Genomic DNA, 26,013 nt, shown 5'->3' on the forward strand with positions numbered 1-26,013 from the left:
TAAGCTAAGAATTAAGCTTGTGTACTGAGAGGAAAATAGCTTCCTTTCCAGGAGAAAAGGTGAAGTAAGAGCAGGGTAACAAGCAGACACTTAGTAAACTCACTTGTTTTACTGACCTGATAATATTATTACTTATTATTTAGTGACTTATGTTTTGTATCTCATTACACAGTTCTAAAAAAGGGATTGTAATCTACAGGTTCATCTTCTTACACAAGGTCGTTTTAGTAGTTTAGTAGATGACCCTTATCTCCTGAGAGGTGTACACTGAACTGAACAGTTGCAATGACTTAGGTGTGGACTTGGAAGCCAAGTGGATTTCTTGAAGTGGTCTGCACCCTCACATTTTTTGATGCACATGGAAAATTAATATAAACCTGTCCTGTGTAACATGTATTTCATTAGAAGGATAACAAGGAAACACAAACTTATCCCTATTAATATAAATTTACTAAGATTTCACTGAACTAGTTCATGATGGAAAAATCATGATCAAGTTACAGTCATTGCATCTGCAAAGCAATAAGTGCAAAGTTCAAAGCTCAAAATTATTACAATTGGTAAGCATATCAAATCATAAGATTAAAATTAAAAGAAATTGCATTATTTCAGTTTTTGGGGAAATTTAGGAAAGAGACTACTTATTTCCATTTGGTTTGGGGCAGACCTAGCTAGCTGAGTAAAGTTGTATGTGGTCTTGCATAGCTTATGCTTTTATCTTTTCCTGAAGCCTTGTGCATCTTGAACTCTTCTCTGGTCACATGGTAAAGCATATTGGCTTCTCTGAAAATGTATATCAGCTATATATTTTCTCCTTAAATCTTACTACTTGATGTTATTGACACTCTTTTTTATTATTCTTTCCATGAAAATAAAACACAATTAAAAAAAAAAAAAAAAAGTCCTGCAGGCTTAATACTGAGATACTGGCTTAATCACTCATAGTTGCAGTATTTGAAAGTTATCGTTTAACGAACAAAGAGAAGTTACTGATCAATATGCTCTGAGGTCAGTGACTTATTCCAATAAACTATTTGCTGTGGTTTACAGGTAAGTATTTTTTCTTCAGATCAAATGGAAGAAGTCGGTACACTTCCTCCACTTTATGTTTAATTTGTATAACTGTTACTGTTAATAAACTGGGTCCAGAAGACAGAGACTTCCATAGATCTCAAAACATGTGCCACCTGTCTTGTCACTTTGCAGAAGGTGAAGTGTATGCTTTTTTGTCCTTCTTCCTTGGAAGACTATTTCAAATAAGCAAAAAAGCACCTCACTATTGAAAGAATGAAGGGATCATTTCCTTTTTGTATGATTTTTATTTGTGTGTGTGTTTATTATTTGATGTCCACATTTTTTTTTTGCTATGGAGAGAAGGTTACATACATGAATTCAATAGATGAATTGTTATACTACATGGGAGCAAAACTAAAGGACATAAGAACATGTGTGCTGCCCATGCTTGACAGATCATAGGTCCATCTGCTTTAGTAACCTTTCTTATATATTGCCAAATTATATTTGCCAGATGCCTAGGGAATACTGTAAGAAGAAGGTTGATACATACTGATGCACCCTCAGTACAGTTTCCCCAAAATCATCTATTGTACATCAGGTACTCAAGTCCCCACCTCTATAGTTAGTACACCTAGATGGACTTTTTCTGTTTTATAAAATTACCTGCCAGATTCTACATTCTTGTCACAATTACAGCTTTCTAGACAGCCCTCCTGCATGTAATTTTTTAATACAAAGTCTGAGTTGTTATGTCCTAAATATATCTTTTTACAGGCTTCACTTTTTATGTTCTCACTATGATTGCGTTGTCCTTATAGTATTTTTATCATCTACAAATGTTGCATACACTGATATTACACATAAGTCTTATCTATTGACAAAAAGTTGAGTAGCTTAAGTTTAAAGACTAGCTTTTACTAGACCTGTCTCATAAAGTCAGTTCTTCACTTATAATTAATTGTTCAGATAGTAAATTAGCTGGTTCTTAATGGGCTTAGTCTGAACTATGTTTACATTTTAAATCAAAGTACCATGTATGCCAAACTAAGTGCTTCAGAAAATCCTATGGACATTGTATTCATGAAATTATCCATATTAACCATGCTTCTTTGCAACTGGCAAGTTTGGCATCGCAGGAAACAATGACAATTTTTTATTTTCTTTTGTTTAAAATTACGTTATACCAAGAAGCAAAATAATTCTTCAGTAACCCTTTAGTAGTGGATTTCAGACCAGGTTTGATAAAGGTGTCTGATCTCAGCAGGTTGTGTACAGTTAATTGTAAAAGACTGGTGTCTTCTAAAGGCAACTACTGTCGTACAAAAATAAATCCCACAGACTGGCTCAGTTACTAACAGAAGACAGATACTGGTTTCCTTCTATTGATTATAGATTATGTGAGACAAATTGCACTGAATAGACAACTAACTTTTCAACAGCTAAAGTTCGATGATATGAGTCTCATTCCTATTGTCAGATATAGATAACAACACAGAAACCTAGGGCTTAACTACATAGATTAGCCTAAACCTGGGTACCAATAGGGTGCCACAGAACAGTTAGTCACTAAGGAATGGATAGATGAATAAACAGGTGAAAAAATGTCTAATGCTGATAATGCTCCACACATAGCTTCCTAGAGTTAGTCAGTTATCACATAAAATCATTCAGAGCTTGACAATCAGCCACTGCATATATGATGAATCTGAGAAGTTATCAGCAATAGGATTAATCCATCTGGAACATTTGCTTTAAATTAATCCTTATAATTTTCATTTCTAAGAGATCATTTAATTTCTATGTTGTCCTGAAAACAAGTGTACAGATTATCACCTGTATCACCTGTAGTATAAAATGCTTACAGTTCTCTGACTACAACAACCAGACAGGAAAAAGAAGCATTAGATTCAACCCTTTTCTGTTCCTTCTGCCACATGGTTATCCTCTTCCTCATTTCAGAGAATGCAGTTCTTTTTTACTGTTTCTTTTCCCTCCAGAACCAGTGAATATTGATTTGTTTGATATGATTTGCATAATACCAAGCTTTATCTATTTAGTAGAGAATATTGTAGCCCAGGATACTGTTAACTCCCATCCCCATAACTTCAGTAACCAATTATCTCCTGAAGATAAATTTCTTGTTGCTGCAGAGTCTAAGGGGAAAAGGAGTAGGATGAGAACGCTGGCCAGGGTGCTAATCACACCATCTATGGAATACTAGTGACAAGGTTTACAGATGCTAATAATTTTTTTCTCAAGAGGCCTTAAATGTTAACTCTGCTTATCAGGAAAAGAGTGAGAGTTGTTGTTTTAGGACAGACCCTGCTTTTCTTTCAAGCAATCCTTCCCTCATTCCCTCTTTCATGCAGCTTCTCCTTACCAAATTCATCAGTGCTCTTACTCCTGTAGGTATTTCTTTGCTGTAAAGAAAGTTACTGTAGAGGGACAGCCGGCTGTCTAGGATTACAAATTACAAATCCTTATTCTAACCAGAGGTCTCCTGCACTAGCTAGACCACTCATCATAGGCCCTGACAATGATGTTTCTCAGAGGTCTTTCTGTTTCAGTCTAGTGTCAAATGTTTGTAACACACTGTGGAACAGTGGATGCAATCATTTTAAGTATGCCTGACTGCACTGACATTTCCATTTTTGCATATATTTTATGCTGTCATTTATGTTGTTCATTGAAAGAATGTTTCAGCCTTCTCTTCCTGTCTGAAAATATTAGTATCCATAATTTACCCAAATAAGATCATTCGCTGTCACTCTTTTCATTTATTTTATTTTTTTAGACCCCAGTCCTGAAGATAAAATTTCCTAGTTGGATGACAAATCATACTTACCTGGGGGCAGATTTTGTTACTTCTGTTTAGGTTACGTTGTGTCTTATCATCTTACCATCTTCTGTTGATGGAAGGAGAAAAACAAATCAATGAAGTCTTAATAAAAAGGTTTGTCATCAAAAGACTACACTTCCTCTTGAAGCTGGCCATAATTAACAAGTAAAAGAGTGCAAGGATTGTTCTGTGTTTAAAATATGCCTGTCTGTCAGTCTCTAAAGTTATTTCTAGTCCTAATCAATAAAATCACAGATTAGTAGTAAACATTAACTGACTCCATTTGTGCAAAGTACGTAAAATACATTTTGGTGTTTTCCCTTTCTCTGCATGCATAATTCCAGCCCTCTGGTTTAAATTTATTTTACAACAGTAATGATACCCAGCATGGTGTGAGTAAAAGACCAATACATTCTTGCAATCAAGATATATGTGGAATATTTAGCAATATTCTTTTCTAAACATATTTTCATAGGTGCTCTGCATTTTAGATTACATTTTTTTGATAACTGGAGCACTGCAAAACATTCCTGTGACCTTTCAGATGTGCGGCTTGCAAAGTCCCTGAAGTGATACAGCAACAGCCATTGCACTGTTACAAATCTCCTTTGCAATTATAATGCTGTCTGTGTACACTATGCATTTGAACTCTTGTCAAATCTACCTCTCAGTTTTCTAGAATGCCTGTTAAATCAGTAATGTTCCACAGTCCTGCAGTCGTTACGTATATGTGTTTTTTTTCTTTTGGTGCTAAACTGGTTGGTTCTTAAAATATTGATTTAGGCCCTTAGACTTGGACACTGATCTAACCTATTTTTATTGAAAATTGAATTATAAACTCTCCCCATATTGGAAGAGAACTGTTTAGATGTTCAAAGAAAAGTTGGTGACCTATCCATTTTGAAATTGAAAATTTTACTTCTTAGCACTCCTAGACTTGCGTAATACTTAAGGCACTCTAAACTGGACAAAGTTAGCAACAAAAATATTTAAGCAGGCTGTTTCCTAAAGAATCCAAAATTATCTTTCATGCTATGTCATATAATTAGTAATAGAAACTTTGGTTCAATTCAGAAAGTCATACCTTGTATCCTATAAAACAAAACTGCCAGTCATGATAAAGGAGTTTATTTCTCATTCTAAATTTTCGTTAACTGCAAGTACTTTGAAAAACACAAATAGGAAGATCTGAGGAGAATACTGTCATGGATTATTTCTAACATTCTTTTAAAATGAAGCACCTTGGCATATTTGATTATTTGCTATATTTGAATGTGGTTAATATATTCAGTAATATTCTATTAGCAATATTAAAATAAATAGAATTATAATATGTTAAGGTAGGTGAGAAAGTCAATTTCACTGCAAAATTATTGAATAGATAATTGGATAAAATGAACATAACACATAAGTCATTATCACAATGAGATGTAACTGCCTCATGGGTAAGATAAAGGACTTGCATACTGCACTTTTTGTGTACCTGTTCAATTTATGCAGTATTAGGAACACACAATTAATTAAAATGATACGAAGTGGAGAATTCTATCCTTTGATGACAAATAATGTTAAAGATAAGGAATATGGAAAAGGAAAGCCACATATGAAAGGAAATTTGTGTCTCAGGGAAAAAGATCCTATATTTTAGAAAAAAAAAAACCAAAAAGGCCAGCTAGATAAGTAAATGATGTAACATTCGTGTTTGATCTATGAATTAGAACAGGGTACAATTCTGAGAATTTGGCAATTGCTGGAATTTCGGTTTGTCTGAAATTGCCACAAAATTGTAAGAGCAGTTCCTCAGCTCATGTGAGTTCCATATCAGACTTCTGACAATAAAGTATCTTACATTTTTAAAAGTTCTCAAAATTGTGATTCTTTGAAAAGCTTTCTGTTCAAGGGACAAACTGAGCATCAGATTACACTGAGATAATTACTGCACAGGAAGAAATAGATAATTGGAATAAGTTTCTTTTTTATCTAGGTCAGATTTGCAGCATATCTTTCATGTAATTGTGCCACAGTTCTTCCAGCAGTGAAGAATTAGCGGGTTTTATTTTTTGCAAGAAAACAATTGGAGATGGTAGCTGGATTCTTGCCTTTTTTTTTCCTTAATCTACTTATTAAGTTATGAATAGCTCTACTGCAATATGGGCAATCCCTGTAGGAGAAAGGAGACAAGGAACAGGGCTGTTCTGTCACTCTTAGCTGCTTCATGACCTCCAGGTTAGCATTGCCAGTACGATAATTTCCACACAGTTTATTCATTATGTTGGGATTTTTAAGCAGAGTTTATATGAAACAAAGACAAAACCTTAAGTGACTGGGACTAGGTAGGCAACTATCATATGCAAATAGCAAATAACTGAATTTTTGCAGGAAAGAACTGTGCAGGGCAATGATGCTGGGCAGCCTTATGGGTATTGATGCCAAAATGGCACAGAGTAACTGCTCAAAGATTAATTTTGTCTTTAAGCAGGAAAGGTATTTATTTTGTGCAATGTTGGGGAGCTAGCCAATTCACGCCGGACAAACTAGCCCCAAAGTTTTCAGTGAAAATTTAGGTATTTTATACAGTTTTTGTGAGAGGTTACACAACATCTTTACATACATACTCATTTTATTTTGACACCCAGTCTTTCCATTCACCATAGGTGGGGTCTAGGTGGAGTAGACCTTTCAATTTTCTTTGTTCAAGGATTTCCTGACTTGATGGTCTCCTTATCTCCTTCAGGTGCCCACCTTATCTTTTCTAACTATGAACACAAAGAGAGCATCACCCAGAGCATTGTACCAAACTCATCCTGACTAATCTTTTCATTTTAAGACCTTGTTCTGTTTCAGTATGAGTTCCCTCATGCAAAACACCACATAAGTTGCATTTGCACTGTGTAACAATTCTTGTATGTCATCCCAAGGAACAGGTAATGCTAAAATGAAATATTGAGCCACAGAAAAGAAACTGCTGTGCACTTTAGCACCGTGCTAGATCTAGACTAACTAGCTATGCAGAGGATAACCTGTACTTCAAAGGACCATGTATCATATCTGTATTTTGCCTGGTATGCAAACATTGACCAAGTAGATAGTACAGAGGAAGCTGTGTTTCATTATTCAATGTAGATATGAATTACGACGTTGCATGTACACATATTCCACTGGCAGAAGTACAAAGCCTTCAAAAATCAGACCACAATGCAAACATAAAAAAGTTTATGCAATATTTTGTTGAGAAAACACTTAAAACATGTGGATATAGGAAGTAAATGGTGTCCACATACATCATCACGAACTTTGGCAGAGCAATTTTGCAAAGTAATGAACTTATGGGTAGCTGGGCAATAATGTGTTTATCCTGTGGCTGTCATAATCAAGGATAGCACTCTGAATTTGTGCATTCTTCCACTGGTCTTTGATCACAGCTCATACTTCTACCCATGGTTTTAGGTAAAGCAATGGCAATGTTATTTAACTAACTTGCTGTATCATGTTGTTGTGCTTCTAGACTAGAAACTAATGAGCACTTCTCAAAGTGAAATGCTCATGGACATATCTGCTAAGCTATTTTCTTAAAAACCATTTTAATAAATCAGAAAAAAGATCCAGTAACGGTATGTTTTATCTATACAAAAAAAGCTCATAAAATTTTCCCATATATATTGGATTTATTATATTTCTCCAAAGCAATTTGAAAGGCACTGAATTATACTGCCTTTCAGGTTCTGAAACAACTTTAGTAAGAAAAGCAGAAAAGTTGCTGCTGAAATTAATTTTCTTATAGATTTATAGGAAAACTGAAAACTGCTTTGATGTTTTTGTATTCCCTTGCCAGCAAAAAAAAAAAAAAAAAAAAAAAGAGAGAGAGAGAGAAAAGGAAAAAGAACTTCTATTACATTTAACAACACTTTCCTCCTCTTCCCCCACTTCAAACCTCATTTATCTTTTATAAGCCCTGGGCATCTTGCCATAATAAAACTGCTCATAATACTAGAATTCTTTAATCGTTTAGTGGTTTCTTCTTTCTTTACCCTATCAACTCACTGTGGCTTTGACCCTGCCATTTAAGAAGCTGGTTTGAATGGGTCAACACTTTAAGCGCTACAGCATGTAGTTCAATATTCAAAGCACTGAACTTGGGGCAATTAAGGCACCCAATTTTCAGTGGGATTGCTAGCTCCATTTGCTGCTAATAACATTCCTTGCAGCTTAGTTTCACCTAAAAATAACAACTGGGATTTACATCTTTTCAGGAGTTGTGGGAAGAAAAGAAAATATTAAAATATATTAGAAAATGTATAAACATGTTGCACATCCTTGAATTCAGAACATTTTTGTTTGTTTGTTTGTTATTTGCTTTCCACAGGATAGTGTTCCAGGACAAAGTTATGAATTTCTAGTAATCAAGTAACATCTGATTATATCTCTAATATTTTGCAGGTCTTTCTCATCAGAGTTAATCATACCTCTACCGGGGTCTTAATTTTTTCAGATTTCTGAGGAGATTGGTCATGACCCTTTTTAGCATTTAATCCTACATTATTTTCATTTAAAGGAATTCCATTGTCTCTGAGAAGCTGATCTAATGAAGCCAAAGACAAAACTACTGCTGATTTTGTTTGAGTTGGACCAAACTATTAAAGGGGAGTTTTTTGTTCAGGTTTTTTCTGGATATTTTTTTTTTTTTTAAATGTAGGCATCTGTAATGAAAAGGCCTATATCAGATTATATGTCTAGACTTCTTTTATAAATGCTACAGAAAAAAATAGTCATTTTGGGTGAATGTTCCTGATATAAAGAAGCAAAATACTTCCAATGAACATTTCTCTGCAATTATCTTTTTTCCAGGGACTATACCTGGAGTTAGACTCTTACATCTGCACCATGATGTTTAATGTTAGGTGACATGAATCCCTCCCATATTGTCAGTTTCACTTTAACACAAACATGAGATTTTCACCATTCATTTCAACTGGAGTATGGTATAATTCATTGAAACATTTGTAAGCAACATAAAAATCTGCATTCTAGACTGAAGTATAAATGCAAATGATATCTGCTTTCATATTGTTCAACGCTATTTGAAGAAAGTAAGAGCTATATCTGAAAGACATACTGGATACTATCTTGGGAATTTTGAGCTGTAAATGTCACCAGTAAACCAATACTGAACTCCTGCATTCATCAACTGAAGCCATACAGCAGAGTTAAAAAATATGAAAAAGAAAATAATTAGTATAATACAGAAAGAAACAGATATATATTGTCTTGAAAATGTTGAATGTATAGTATTGAAGGCACAATCAAGGCAATGGCTGACAGTTAATCTCCATTACCTCCTGCCTATTGTACAGGTGAAGAGAAGGAAAATAATAAATTGGAGATTGCAAACAGTGTAGGGTTTGGTATTTAAGATCACAGAACCAGAAAGCTGGTAAGGGAACAAGACCTGGGGTGGGGGCGGTCAGGTCTTTTGTGTAGATTTCTTGTTAAAGACATTACTCTATGGAGAAAATACCTTATGTGCTCTAATCTTTGAGTCTTGGTTTTCTGAATCAGCCCACCAACATGCTCAATGAATGTGTTAACATTAATAGATATTATGCAGCTCAGTTCTAATACTGACAGAAAATGTATATAGGAATTCTAAGGCATTTTCTTTAATGCAGGGTCTTTTTGAAACTTCTTCAGTATTTTATTTCCAAAGTTCATAAAGTCTCTGTTTTAAACCTGTGAAAGTACAGCAAATTAATCATAGGCTGCACTCCAGCACATAATGAAAGAGAAATGAGATTTTACACCAATCTTTTTTCTTCGTCAAAGATTTAAGCAATGAAGGTAAATTGTCTCACAGAAAGAAGTTACCAGAAGTTTAAAAGGGAAGTCTGGTCTGGCAATTAAGGTGCTAACCCAAGAAATGTGACATCTAGGTTAAGTTCCCTGATGTGTTGTAGACTTTCTCTGTGACCTTGAATAAATCACCTAGTGAGATTTTTCTTGCCTACCTATAGTGGTCTGAAAACCAGGCAGGCAGATCGAGTTATCTAGATTAATCTAGATGTATCTAATCATTAGAGGACAATGAAAGCAGGTAACTTCTTCCACCTATTTAGGATAGGAGGAATCACCTTTAGACATAATCTCTGTCTCCTACAAGTAGTTTGGACTAGATACTTAAAGTGAGGTGAGACTTATCCCACTTCTAATCTTCCTACATTTCAATTTTCCCCACAGCTGTAAAACGAGCATAATGACACTTCCTTTCCCTCTTAGGCTAATCTGAATAAAGTGTGCAGCATTAAAATACTGTAAGAACAGGGTGATAAAAGTACCACAGACACATAGGTATGCCTGTCAGAATAAGAAAATACAAAGACTTTTTAACTTCAGTCATAGTATTTAGCTAAGCTGAATTCTAGCACTCTTAAAACCAACTTTAGTCAGAATACTATCCTGACTGCCATCTGGTTGGGTTTCTAGTAGTCATTCAGAGACCAACACTTGGCACTAAATTGTTGAGAAGAAAAAGACAGGGTATAAATAAGTGTTAGTCAGCATTCAGGTGCTGGGAAATCTGTTACAGCCAGGCATGGTATCTATCAGCAAACCCAGCTGTAAGTGCAACAGGTGGCTATCACTGAAAATGTGTCTTCTTTATTACAAACTAAAAGACAGACATGTCAGTCGTGAGTTTCTGCCCTTTTCTTAGAAGGAAGTTAAATAATTAATTTTTCAGCAATAGACAACAAGAAACCAGCAGAAATTTCAAGCCAAGTTCTCAGCCAAGTCTGTCAAAATAAGTGACGTGTTGGTGATTTCTAGCAAGATGTCAATGCAGCAGCCTATGAATTGAAACTGCAAGAAAACTAGTGGGTTTTTGAGCAGGAGTCCTGTGGAATTTAATGATGTTCTCTGTGTTTAGGGTGGCTTATATTTGCAGTGCAAAGCTGTCAAGTCAATTTTACCTCTTTTTCTCACTGGGAGAATTCTCCTTTCTGTCAGAAGGCCACATTTAAGACTGCTATGTCTCTCATGTGAACAGAAAACCTCTTCTGGACAGCAAGTTTGTCAAGGTAGACTATCTGTATTAAAGAAAGTTTCCAGGGTAAATGCAGGCTAGCATCCATCTTTGTCGCATGGAAGTCTGATAGTGGTCAGCTTTACTGCAGGACAAAATGACTTAGGAAAATACCAGTCTAGGATGGCTGGAATATATTCTACCCAAGAATATCCACTGTAGTTTTTTCAGTGAAAGGGTGTCATCGAAGGTTGAAGTGTTTATTCAGTTACGGCATAAATCCATGACTCCAAGAGATTCCACAGAGGAGGTAGGCCTTTCAAATGCAAACTGAAAAATTTTAAGCCTGTGTTCTCAATAGAACAGAATTTACACGTTTTCTTTATTTATCTATTTTGTATGGGTAAAAAAAAAGAATAATCTTTTTACTTTCCCCTTGCATACATGTCCTCATATCCAGGGCATCTTTTTAAAGAGAAATCAGGTTTGGGTCTCTCCAGAGCACACTGGAAAGTACTTGGATACCTCATTATTTCAATTGCTCTTGAGTTGTTCTAGTTTTCTAATAATCTTAGTTGTATTCTTCACTCTGATACCATTTCTTTCATCTTCAGGATTGATTACAAAATACTGCTGTTTTCTATGGAAATTATATAACGGTCATGAGGCTTCCTAATATGCATCTTCCGAATTGTTTCCCTTATAAAAATTAAAACAGTCAAGATTCAAAATCCTGTGAATCTTTTATAATTTATAGTTGCTATCACCTTTCTGGGACTAGGTAGTTGATTTATCCAGTAAGTAGAAGGCAATGTGATTTTGATTTTAATTCTTTTCAGTGGTGTTTATATAGTTCAAAAGCCTGGAACTGTATTCTTGGTTACCACATTTTAGTTTGCAAAAAGGAAGATTCTACTTTAGAAAAGGAAAAGTAGTGTCAAAGGGATGTATAAAATGACATTTTTTACACAGAAGTATCACTACCTGGTGTAAATTGTATTTCCTGCTCTGCTCTGTAAGTCACTTTTAACAGCGTGGATCTATTTAAGAATCTGTTAAATGTGGTCTCACACACCTCATACCTTAATTTGTCCTTGAAATTATGGAAAGAATAACAGCCCTCGAAACACAGGAGTTGATTCATTAGATGGATTATGCTTTTTCTATAAACAAGAATAAAGAGGATGTGAATAAGCTTTAAATTACCTGAGGCAGAGACTGATATTTCCACATGCATATATTCCCTCATAATAACTTTCTGCTTCGTACTAACCCAGCAGCTGGAATAAAACTTATTAGAACAAACTGTGGTCTCCCAGGAACTTTCAGCTTCTCAAGTCAATGGATTAATGTTATATAAATAGCTTGATATTCTTATTTAGTCAGTTTATCCGTATCAGTTTTCAGTACAGTATCATCTCTCGACTAGTCTCCCTCCAGGCTGAGCTCATTAATATACGCTGTATCTGGTTGTTGCTTGGATTCATTTATATGCTTTGTATCTCTGTGCCATATCAATGCAAAGCAAATTAGGCAAGATACAGCATGCATATTCCCAAAAGGAATACAAGCAAAATGAACTAACGTGAGTTGCCAGCCTTACTGTAGTACTGCCAGCATCAGCCACTCTGCAGGAGAAAGAATATCCTGCTATATTAAGGTAACGTCAACCTGATGAATATGTTGGTACAGTAATCTTTATTTTTTATCTATTTCATTCCTGTACTGTGAATAGGTTTTGCAGCTGATATACTTTTCTGCTGCAAACAACAAACACTTCTCAGTTCCTCACTCCATTACTAATCCTATTTTTCCTAACTTCTCTAAATTAATATCGGTTTCTAAAATGCCTTTAGTCCATTTAGTATTGATTACTTTTGTTAGTTAGGAAGGATTACAGTGCAAGGTGGTATCTGTTATTGCTTTCTGGTCCTCTTTTTTGTATGATGTAGGCTGAGTCAGCCCACAGTCAATGACAGCCATCAGGACCTAAGATCTTTTACCATTATTTACATGAAAATAGCATAAATTAGAGCAGCAAAATCCAACCCTGCTCATCAGATAAAAGTCAGTTTTCCTTTACCAACAGAATATTGACATTGCTGCGGCTCTAGCATATTGTTTTTCCCTTCCTTGATACAAGTTTTGCTGCCCCAACATATAGGCACAAATGTGGCAGAACCAGAAAAACATTTGTGTTCAAGGCTCCCAAGGTTTATTTGGTAAATATTTTGTAACCCTTTCTAGAAAACATGATAGATTTACTGCATATAGATTTATATAAGGAAGATTATTTTAAGTGGGATGACCTTCTGCCTGTGTTGTTACTTCCTCTGCCATTCATATTCATGAGTAATATCACTGTATTTGTTACCATATTAGTTACAAATAATTAGTATTACTATGTGTACTGTGTTTGCAGGAGAATTCATAAATACAGTGAAAAAAATGCAGCTAAACAGAACAGTTAACTTCCAAGCAGCTACTCTGCTAGTCTGCAGATCACAAGTGCTATGGAAGCCACCTACCACCCATCAGCTGCTAGCACTAAGAATCCAATCTTTCTAAGGTTAGTGACATGGAATGCAATTATGCAAGCTGCAATTCTTCCAAAGTACCAACCTTCCTTTAACTAATATGCATATTTTAATGAAACTGCTACTGGGCTCAGTACTGTGTACTCAGGAGCTAGTCTGCATGTCTCATAACAAATATGGAAAGACAGACAAACTTATGTTTGTGGTTGTGCATTTCTGAATGTACTTGATCTTCAGAATCCCCCTCAAAATGCCTTTGTTCTTGTCTTACTGCTTGTGTTACAATTTGCAGTACTTTAGTTTTATGCTAATGCAAGGATGCAGGTCTTAATAGTTCAGGTAACAAGCCATTCATGGTCAAATTTTGCATGTGAGAGAAAGAGCTTCTCATATCAGTAACTTTCGAATCCATCCACTACTTTGACAAGGAGGTTAAGATCTCAAACTCTGTAAAATTCCCTATGAAATTTTATGAAAATAGTCAGATAAGGGACAGAATCTTTATTAATGCCTTTACTAAAGGAGAATTGCTGCACAATGAAATGTTGAAAATCAAGCTCCATTGGGTCATGGAACTATTACTTTGAAAATCTGTCTCTGAATCTCGTCAGTATCTCCTTACTCTTTGACAGGTGTCCAATGTTCTGCATGAAGATGTATCCTAGAGAAATGAAACAATAACAGTGTTTTCATTTCAGTTGTTTCAATTTTGATGCTTGTTTTCATTCTCATAAGCAAATGTTTTTCTCTTGTTCTTTCCTAAACTGCCATGGGATAAAATAAAATAAATCTCTAAGAACAAAAAGAAAACAATAAAGCTCTTAAGAGGCTGTTTCATTCCTAACAGCTGCTTCATTCTTCTTCACTGGTTCCGGATTTAATAAGGCCATGTAAGTCTTTAAGAAAACAGCAATTTAAAAGTTCATTTTAAAAAAAAAACAAAAAAACAAAAAAACCCCAAAACCACAAACAGTATTTGGTTTCAGATTTTAATATAAAATAATCTTCATTTTTTCTTTGAGTATAATGTCTGAATTTTTTATTTATAATTCCTAAAATTATTTTTTGAGAAGAAAGTAGCACAAAACTATACTTCCTATGAATAACAGCACAGAGCTCTTGTCCTGCATATTGACTTGACTCAAAATACACCAATAAAATAAATAAATCTTCATTCTAGTGAAATAATCAGATTTTCCCAAAACAGCACTGATGAGATTCAGTTCAAAATCTGGTCTATTCTGATTGTGTGTGTCTATGTAAGCAGTAATGAAACATTTGAGGAAATGTCACTGTAAACATTTTCATATGTTGTCTATTTTCTGAGTAGAAAGAAATAATTCACTGATTTCTTACCTGAGAACTTTGTATTCATTGGGGTGCTTTCCTTACTTTTTACCTACTAAGTAAAAAGTAAGTAAACTCACCCTACTCAACTTCTTTCAGCTTTGTATGCCCTGGTCTGTCTTAGAGATCACATTAATCTTAACAGATGTATTCTGGAACCACACTTACTGAAGAGTAATCTTTTGTTACAGTTGAGTTCACATGATAAAGAGAAAGTATAGACAAATAAATAAAATATAAATGGTCTAGGCTTACCCAAATAAATCCTTGGAATGTTTGGTAGCAATGCTGAGATCCTCATGGAAGGAAAGGGTAAGATTGGGAAAGACTTTTAAAGTTTATTTTGTTGATTATTTTAGCACTTCAAAAACTTACACTTTATCAGTCTTTCTTTCTGATTTACCATTTTTTAGACACTGGTGTATATTCCACAGGAAATTAAGACAGTAATTACATCATGAACTGTATTATGCAAGCTTTCACAATTCTGCTGGCTTCCATTCCCAGGCACTTGAATGTATCTGAGGTGCCTTTTTGCTCTTGAGGTGGGCTGTGTTCATATATGTCACTGTTTCTTGTATAGTGGGGTGTTTCAGGCATGCACTGAAAGAGGGAAATTAGGTGTATTTTACCTGGGGACCTGTGAGGTTTTAAAGACTTGTTTGCTTCTCTAGCAATCAATTTATTTCTCTCCTAATTACAATAGCAATGCTCCAGTATATTTTCTGACAGCTAAAATAGCCTTTTGACAGTGCTACATCACCACCCTACTACTGTTAAATCTTTAATAACATTTAGATTATCACCTGTCATCAGATAGAGTTCCAATGGCGGTTTGTCTTTACTCCTCCCCTTTGTACTTTCTCAGAAACCAGTAGAAATGTGAGATACACAGTTACTGAAAATAACCTCTGCTGCCCCAAAGATATATTCTCAATAGGCTAAATTATCCCAAAATTAATATAGAATATTAAAATAAAAGTAAACTTAAAATTAAATTTTAGTCAGTTGGAATAAATATTTAAAAAGGAAATTGACACTCAAAAATGTCTATTTTAAAATGATTTCACAGACTAGTCATCTTCTTTTTCCAGCATTTGCAATCCTGATTTGACATCTCCAATATTTGTTTTAGTGTTATATTTTCTCTATGAAAAGAAAGTGAGTCATTCTCCACTGATATGCCTTATAGCTAAAACAAAAGCAAGTGAGAAAGACATTTGTATTCTGTAAGAGGTTGTAGTACATAATCTTCTCAAAATGTTAGTCTGTTTAGATGGATTACAAGTTTTCCCCCTGCACAGTCACAAAACTAAAACAGGTGCATGGATCTGAAATAACTAGTGGTGCCAATTTTTGTATTAGTTACAATATCATTTGATCAATATAAAGTGAGAAAAATATTTTGAGTGAGAATGCGATTACTTTTGTGAACAAAAGCTGCAGAAAACCACCTTCTGTCTTTGAACTTCATCTCTCAAGCACCTTTAGGGCAGCCTTGCTGCTGTTTGGAATAATATGAAGAGTGAAGTTTCAGGTTTGTCTTCACTCTTTCCTGTACTGAGTTTTAAAGATGGATTTGAGGGACTTCAACCACCCTCATATCTGCTGGAAAGGCAACCCAGCTAGGTACACACAGTACAGGAGGTTCCTGAAGAGCAGTGATAACTTTTTGACACAGGGGGTGGAAAAGTTTATAAGGAAAGGTATGCTGCTGGACTTTGTACTTACTGCCCTTTGAAGCAGCGCGATAAGTAAGATTGCAACCCTGGACTTCAGGAGAGTTAACTTTGGCCTCTTCAAGGACCTGCTTGGAGGAATCCAATGAGTTATGACCCCCCTACTTTCTAGAGTAAGGATGTCTGAGAGAACTGGGTAATGTTCAAGCATCACTTCCTCCAAGCTCAATATAGGTGCATTTCTGTAAGAAATCAAGCAAAGAGAACAAGAGACCTCCATGGATGAGCATGGAGATTCTGAAAAACCTCAAACAGAAGGAGGATGATTATAGAATGTGGGTAAAGGGATGGGCCACTTGAGAGGAGTATAGGAACATTGTCAGAACATGCAGGGATGTGATGAGAAAGGCTAAGGTCCATTTAGAATTAAATCTGGCAAGATATGTCAAAGACAATAAGAAAGGCTTCTTTGATTATATCAGTAAGAAAAGGATAAGTAGCAAAAATGTGGGCCTGCTGAATGAGATGGGTGCCCTGGAGACAAAGGATTCAGAGGAGGTGGAGCTACTGAATGCCACCTTTGCTTCAGTCTTCACTGCCAAGGCTAGCCCTCAGGAATCCCAGACCATGGACCAAGAGAGGAAGTCTAGAGAAAGAAAGATTTTCCCCTTATTCAAGGAGGATCAGGTTAGAGATCACTTCAGCAAACTTGACACCCACAAATCCATGGGCCCTGATGGGATACACTCCCAAGTGCTGAAGGAGTTGGGAGATGTTATTGCTAAGCCACTCTCTATCAAATTTAAAAGGTCATGGAGTATAGAGGAATTATAGAGGAATGAAGGCAGGTTAATTAACATTGATAATGTACAGCTGTGGGCTGGCTTCAGTGGCCGTGGGTTGGCTGACATGGATAATGTGCAGCTGTAGCTGGTTTCTGCTAAGTAGTTAAGTAACTCTAAGGGGTATAGAAGAAGAGAACTGGAGGAAAAGAAATGTAGAAGCGGCAGAGGGATGAGAGAGAGCACCCCAGATGTAGCAGAGGCAAGGAGAGGCTCTGGGAGAAGCAGAGAGAGGAAGGGGGACTGGATGAGGAGAGGCTGGCTGGAAGAGGAACCTGGAGAAGGAAGAATCCAGACACAGTAGAGGCAAGAAGCAGTGTGGACTGGCCTGAAGATGATGAAGAAAGAGCATGGACAGTAGATAAACTTTTGAAACCTTGTGGGAGATTGGTGGCTGTCCTGGGGCAAGGTGTGAGAACTACTTATTGAAGTTAACCAGGTATGGGATGGTAAAAGCCTTGTTGCAGCTGGATAGTTTTGATAGTACTGTGACAATGGAGGACAGGAAAAGTACCTGAGGACTGAGGGGAAGCTGATGTCACTACAGTCTTCAAAAAAGGAAAGAAGGAGGACTCGGGGAAACTACAGACTAGTCAGCCTCACCTCCATCCCTGGAAAGGTGATGGAACAGCTCATCGTGGATGTCGTCTCTAAACTTGCAGAGAAAAAGGTGATCAGGAGCAGTCAATATGGATTTACCAAAGAGAAATCATGCTTGACCAACCTAATGGCCTTCTGTGATGGAATGACTGGTTGAGTAGATGAGGAGAGTGCAGTGGATGTTGTCTACTTTGAGTTCAGGAAGGCTCTTGACGCTGCCTCCTATACATCTGCATGCATAAGATAAGGAGCTGTGGGTTAGGTGAGTGGAGAGTGAGGTGGATTGAGAACTGGCTGAATGGCAGAGTGCAGAAGGTTGTGATCAGTGGCGCAGAGTCTGGCTGGAGGCCTGTAGCTCGTTGTGTTTCCCAGGGGTCGGTACTGGGTCCAGTCTCATTCAACTTATTCACCAGTGGCCTGGATGAAGGGACAGAGGGTGCCCTCAGCCAGTTTGCTGTTGGTACAGAACTGGCAGAAGTGGCTGATAACCCAGAGGCTGCGCTGACATTGTGAGACCTGGGCAGGCTGGAGAGCTGGGCAGAGAGGGACCTGATGGAGTTCAACAAAGACAAGTGCAGCCTCCTGCACCTTGGGAGGGGCGGCCCAGCATGGGCTGGGGTGACCTGCTGGAAAGCAGTTCTGCAGGGAAGGACCTGGGAGTTCTGTTGAACTGCAAGCTGATCATGAGCTAGTGGTGTGACCTTGTGATTAAGAAGGCCAGTGGTATCCTGAGGTGCATTAGGGTGAATATGGCCAGTAGGTCAAGGGAGGTGATCCTCCTCCTCTGCTCTGCCTTAGTGAGGTAACATCTGGAGTGCTGTGTCCAGTGCTGGGCTCCCCAGTTCAAGAGAGACAGGGAACTACTGGGGAGGGCCCAGCAGAGGCTGTGAAGATGCTGAGGGGACTGGAGCATCTCCCTGATGAGGGAAGGCTGAGAGAGCTGGGCCTGTGTAGCCTGGAGAAGAGAAGACTGAGAGGGGATCTTATTAACACGTATAAATAATGTAGGCATGGCTGTCAAGAGGATGGGGCCAGGATCCTTTTTTGTGGTGTCCAGCAACAGGACAAGGGGCAATGGGCACAAACAGCGACATGGGAACTTCCATCTGAATATGAGGAAAAACTCTAAAGGTGACAGCACGCTGGAACAGGCTGCCCAGAGAGGTCATGGAGTCTCCTGTGAAGATACTCAGAACATGACTGGATGGACTCTGTGCAACCTGCTCTAGGTGCACCTGCTTTAGCAGGGGGTTGGACTATATATCGCCAGAGGTCCCTTCCAACCCTGGCCATGCTGTGATACTGTGTGACAATAAGAAATTCAAGGCAAATGAATATATTCGGTAAAATCAGTAACATTAGGTAAGACCAAGACCCATAAGATCTTTTATACTAAGACCATTTTTGTTTGTCTCTTCAGTCCTTAAATGTTGCAGTGAAAGCAGAGGTCCAAGTATGGAGTATTGCAGAGTTGAATTAGTGACACGCTTAAAGCACAAAAAAGCTGTCCTGACCATTATTTTGGATAGCAAAATCTGAAAAATCAAGTATACTTCTGAAAAAGTCTCTCTCTGACCTTTTTAATAAAAATTACTGTCTTTATACCCTTTCACTGTTGGCAGAGCCTAGCAAGATGTCATTGACCTCACATACTCTTTACAGTAACATTGACTTTTTCAAAAAGTCAAGCCTACAAGGCTGGTAAATAGCTATTTCATATTCAAAGTCACTTGGCTGATTCACCGTTTTCACCCAAACCCAGAAATTCCTCATCTAGGAATTACTTAATCAATAAAAAAAATTATATTGCAGAATGGCAGCTTAACATTTCTGTCGTTGGCAGTTGCCCTGTATAGTTGTCATGTTTCAATATATCTATCTTTAGTGCTGTACTCTCAGACTCAGTGCAATATATAATTAATTCATAGCGGTTAAATCTTGGCATTTGGTTCCTCTTGTTTAAAAGGTGATTGTCATCTCTGAAGCATCTAAGTTTAAACCTAATCCTGATTACGTGGACAGGTTCACATTGTAATGGGAAACATTTCTCAATAGGATAAACCTCTCTAGATATGACAATTTGGCTCTGGTAGGCATCCAAAATTTAGAAACCGATCTGGGCCTTTCTCTGGTCTTTAAATCTTTTTAGCTTTTCTTAAAATACTCCCATATTTTATAGGCTTATCAGAGTGTATATAACAGAATATTTTTGGGGGTATTTTGTTATTAATTCTACGTTTCTAGATGTAATTAGGAGATTACAAGATTCAAAAAAGATTCAATAAGAGGAGCTATTCAGTAAAATTTGCTTCTGGAAGGCCATATTTTTTTGAAGACTGGGACTGGATTCTGTAGACTATTAAAGAAAACCTTTAACTAAAAGATAAAATATTTGAGAATTCTACTATATACCTAGTTTATGATACTACTGTTAGGGCAGACAGTAAAAAAAAAAAAAAAAAAAAAAAAGATAATTGCTCATCTCTTCAAGAAATGGTAGATATAAAACAGAAAATTGGCTTAGAAATTCTTCCAGGAAACATACTCACTTGGTTCAATATTTCTAGTCCTGGACAACTTATAAGTACTAAATAAATGCCTTCAAAGTTTTTTACTTTCTGTCCCAGTCAAAATAGGAAATGAAAAATGTACAGAGGCAAAATACAATGTTTAATCTTTTTTTCTTCCTTTATTGTAAACATCAGCAAAAAATAGATTTTCAATAACAAAAATCCAAAATATTAAATCAGTTGTTATGCGTTTGCCCAATGCTGTACAGAATTTCTCTTTTCCAGGGGCTGACAGTTCTCCATTGCTATTCTATGACATTTTCCTTTGAGAGGTTTATTGCTTTAAATGCTGGGTCTGTACTAGACTGCTGTATCTGAGGCAAGGTGACCAGCAAAGGCATTAACTTGTCCTCCTTATATATGCAGAAAGATAACTGGGAATGCTCCTGGGGGTAGGACCCACATGCACACCTCATCACTTCATGACGGAGGGAGGATTATCCACTCATCATTGTCCATAAACCCCTACGTTTTTGTGTCATTTATTATTTTATTTACTCAAGGACTCCGAAGGCCTGATGCAAATAAATGTTTCTATTATGTGTCTATGATAGATACAAAAGCAGCTTTTAGGAGAATTTAAATTTTGTTCTGAAGGCCTCTCCCTAATCTAGGAAACATTTGGTAGCACCTTTCTCTTTAGTGCAGTCCAAACAAAGTTCAGTCTATCACATTCCCATTTCAGATGTTTGGGTTTCACATCCTATTTCTTCCTTGTGATAGATAAAGCAGAATGAGGCATGATATAGTTCCCTGAAGATAGATGTATAGTGCCATTTGGCACACTCTCGGATACCAGAGGTAACTATAGGGGACTGGCAGCTAGAACACAGAGCTTGTTGGAGGCCCTTGCACTTCTGCAGTGGCAGCTGGAGTCCAGGTAGGACATTGTCTCGACCCTGTGTGGACTAATGACGATCCATTTGTCACAAAAGAGTTTTCTTTAACACTTGGATTTGGCAAGGCACAATTAATGATTTCATTGGACATGTCATTTTTGGTGACATTCCAGGAAGCCTAATTGTTGCTGAATGGCAGGGATAGGGACAGTCAGGCTATACTGTGTAATGGCTGTGAACAATTTCAGCTTACCCAAATACACTCTGTCACCTTTTACTATTTGATAATTAATAGATATTAGAATTTTCACCTAAACTTATATTATGTATATGAAATGCATATAAAATCAATAGCTGTTTGTGTATGCATCCAGATGCTTTTCTAATTTAGCCTTCATTATGCTTCTCTGCAGCAGGTAACAAGCCTTAATATTCCCAGACAACATATGGGGAATCTGAAATAAAGATAAATTTATTCAGTTACCGAAGGCTATGCTGCAGGGATAGGGTCTGAGATTAACATTACTGGCTCTGGTATTTTCTGATTCTATATAATCCTAAGGGATTTCTACGTCCAAACCTTCCAAGGCTGTCTCCAAATATGGTTTAAATGTGATTAATCAATAGACACAGAATTATAAAAATTCCTGGGGTTTGGGATGAAAGTTCTGTTTCTTCTGGTGTAAACCCAGGGACAGTCTTCTTAATAAACTTTCCAGAGTTAAGGCACTGTAGGGGCAAATAATTGTCCTTTACAGGAGCCATGGCACAGTGTGTGTAGATCTGCATGTTCTCCTTTTGCCTTTGGTGGAGTGGTCTAAGTGTCTTAAGCCGGTTTTTACATTCTTAGCGACAATAATCCATTCCAGGGGGCAGCAAGTGGTACATGTGGGTGACAGGGTATCTGCTCATTAGAATTCATATACTAACAGTGTAACTTTGTTAGGTTCCTTTTTATCAGAACATGGGATAAAATCAATCTACTGGTACTCATTCCTTATCAAGTAGTAAAGAATATTTTATAACTGATGAAGCAAAATATATACAACAGATTTTTAGATTAGATCACTGTGTTGTTATGAGCCAGAACAGAGTACTGGCTGAAATCTTCAAGGCTTGTACACTAAAAAATAAATCATTTAGCACTTCTGTTGCAGTTTCCAGTAGGTTTGGTGTTTGGTATATTTAACTTATCAGTTTTGCAAAATAAGAAAAATAATTCACTGTCATCAAGGCTCTCAAAAATGGGATGGTTGTTTTATTGAACATCTGGTTTTGGAGTTTCCTTTCTATAACTTAGAAAAATAACATCTGTCATTTCAGAAGAAATATAATGCTGAAAATCTTAGCTGCATGTAACAGGTAAAATTTGATTCCACTTGGTATGAAAATAGAAATACAGAAGAATAAAAAAAAGTATATGCTGGAATATTCAAATTTTAATAAATTACCTTTTCCATTTCAAGAGTGGTACTGCTTATATTTGTATCCTGTAATCAGTCTCAGGAGTTTGATTTGGCAAAGGAATTTTTTTTTAGCCTGTAGCCATGTGCTTTCTTGTTTTCTTTCATCCAGCTGTTTTATTTATCCCTTTTTGCTCCCAGCTTTTATTCTCTTATGCATACTCACACTTTCTGATCCCCTGCCTTGTATTTCATTTTCTCAGTTTTTATCCCAGCAGATTTCTTTTCAAAATACAGGCATAGCTCTGAGAAAATGGCTTGGGAAGTAGGATCCCTGGGGAGAAGGCCTCGGGGAAATGAAATAGCTCAGTTTAAGCATAACAATGATTTGGTCACAGGATTAGGATGAATGCAGTTAAGTGTGCTGGTTTTGTTTTGTTTGTTTCTTGAACAGTGGTTCTAATTTCCCTGTGCTAAATAATCATATTTTAGACCTATCTAAAACTAAAAAATAATTTTGAAAATAGAGTAATAGCAGAAATATATTTGAACTCTAGGTTAATTAAGGTTTTTATTTCACTTGATAATACAGATCTATTTACTGGTTGTTTTGGCTAAATTTCAACAAACTTTGCATACAAAAAAAGTCCAGTCCTAGGGTATTAAAGCAGTATACATTATCACAAAGATTATGAATGACAGCTGAACTGGTTGATGATAGCTCGGGAAAAACAAGTTTTGCTAGCTGGAAAGATTATTACTGAAGGGTTTGCAATGGTGAGACGGTAAAATCAAATACAAATTGTGCCTTTAGCTGTTAGCATTGTAATTAGTGAGTCTGTGAAATCTGCATATGCAGCCTGATGGTTCTTTTTCATTGCACCTTTTTCCTCACCCTGTATATAAAAGAAAAACTGTATTTTGCTTTCCCTGCACGACACCAAATATTTGTCAGGTGTTGTTTTTGTCCCTGTAGTCACTGCTTCACATAAGGTTCGATCCAAATGGAATAGTGGTATTATTTTATGCAAATTGTGCTGGCTCATTTGCACTAATTCTTAATAATAGTTAAGATTAAAAATTAATATTCTTTACCTTATTTGCTAACTACCTGTAATAAATGTTTGCAAAGCATAATTTGTTTTCCAAAATCTAATGTATAAAGCTGTTTTATACATTATATATTGTTTTATGTTAATATAGAAAACTGAGTTTAAAACTATTAAGGAGCCACTAATAGCTAAGTTCTGTGGTATACCTTCAGAGACTTGGATGGGACTGCACAGGCTATAACTTAGGAAGTAATCTGACTTTTAGTGGCTTCATATTATAGTTTATCAGGACAGCGTGGAAACAAGAGCTATTTCTATTAACATAGTAATGAAGCATTTTTTCAAAAGATAGTGAATGAAATCAACACACTAATTAGATTTTATGCATAATACTTGATGGTCAACATTAGTCAAAAGAGACAGGGAAAACTTCCATTTAATGCATGCCAATATTCTTGTTTATTTTGGACAAGGAAAAAGAACAGGAAGATAACATAAGCCACTGTGAGAGGGCCACTTCTCAGAATGAAATCATGTGCATCTAATCTTTTCAAGTTATATTATGCAGATCTAGAGAGAAAAAAACTACTATAAGAGGAGAAAAGAAATAATTCTCAGCATAATATTCTTCACATAATTCACATAAGGTCATGCACGTGACTATAGAAATAGAACATACATGTACATCAGCTGTGATATACATACATTTAGGTAAGAATCATAATATTTTGTATCTAATCTTACACACGTATATAGTTTTATTGTGAGTTTGGTCACAGTCTTTCTTTGAAAGGTAATGGAAAAACTGAAGCCCAGTGACTTTTCTTTCAAATGTTCTAACAGTGTATTTTATACTCCCTGGCATATTTGCTGAAACTCAGTTGCCCTGAGATACGGCCATGAGGCTGGTGTGACTTGTGGCACTGCTTTAACAGAGTTTGATTTCTAGCCACTTTTGTTCAGACTGGTACACCAAGAGTCTAATAGTAAGAACGTGTAGCTAGAGAATATTAATATTCTTGCACCTTTATATGAACCAATATGAATTTTGTTTTGGTTTGTCTTAACATAAAGTGCTCATGTTTACAAAGAAACCTTTCACATTTTTTTTTTTTTGTACTAAACTGTTTTGTGAGAACTACTACATGGGCTTTCTGTATTCATGGAAGCAAGTCTGATTAATTCTGTTTTGTAACATCTTGAATGCATTTCTAGAATTACCAAAGAGCATACTTTATTCCTTTCTATAAAATATGTATGAATACTTTTACTATCATTTCTTCTTTTCTACTTTTGTATTCCTTTTCTTACCTGTGTACTACTTCCCATTTATATACCTAGTACCATTAATGGTTCTTGACCTATTTTTCATGTACCTATCATGACTCAATTACAGATGTAGACTTTCATTGCATAATTTTGTATTAAATTAAAGGATTTTCAGATAAATCTACTGTATTGTTTTTAACATGATAAATTTTATAAAAAATATTTGTGTGAGTTCCCATTATTTGATGCAGAATGAAAAAAAAAATATTTGTTTCATTCATATGAGGTAAGCAGGAGAGGTTGAAAAGGAAGCATTCTTATAACAGCAAAATTTTCTGTGATTAGGCAGCTGTAGAAAGAAAAGGTAATTGACATTTACTCACTCTCATATAGACAAAATGACTACTTTCATCATATCTTTTTTGCACAGTATTTAAACTATAAGTGGAAATAGCTTTTGACAAATTGCAAGTAACTCAGCAAATATATTAATAGTAATTTATGTGAATCATGTATAATATAATTTATGCCAAGATTGCTGAAATTTTATCAGATCATCACTCTCTGAAAGTACAGAATAATATATTGACCTCCCCAAGTAAAAAACTTTAGATACAGCTTATCTGGCACTTTACTTTCTCATTATGAAATAAGCAGCTGCATTAACCGCTTACCGAAGATTCATAATATATTGCTGTTCTACTTTATTCAGCTCTTGAGTAGAAATTATTCCAAAACACAACCTTAGATGTAAACAGTCTCACATTGTTCATAATTCTGTTGTGCAAACAGACTTTCACCTATATAAATAGATAAAAACAAGATCAAATACATTATGGAGGGTTGAACACTGGATTTCAAGCTAAATGTACTTTCAGTGTGCTTCTAAATGAAGGTGGATTGACGAGTTACACAAATACTTTTGTGTGTGGTGGTTGTGATTGTTTAAGACTTCCATAGCAGAGTCAACACCGCCACAGAACAAAGTGTCACAGCTGCAGAAA

Source organism: Falco peregrinus, chromosome 1, assembly GCF_023634155.1.
Source record: "Falco peregrinus isolate bFalPer1 chromosome 1, bFalPer1.pri, whole genome shotgun sequence".
NCBI classification, from domain to species: Eukaryota; Metazoa; Chordata; class Aves; order Falconiformes; family Falconidae; genus Falco; species Falco peregrinus.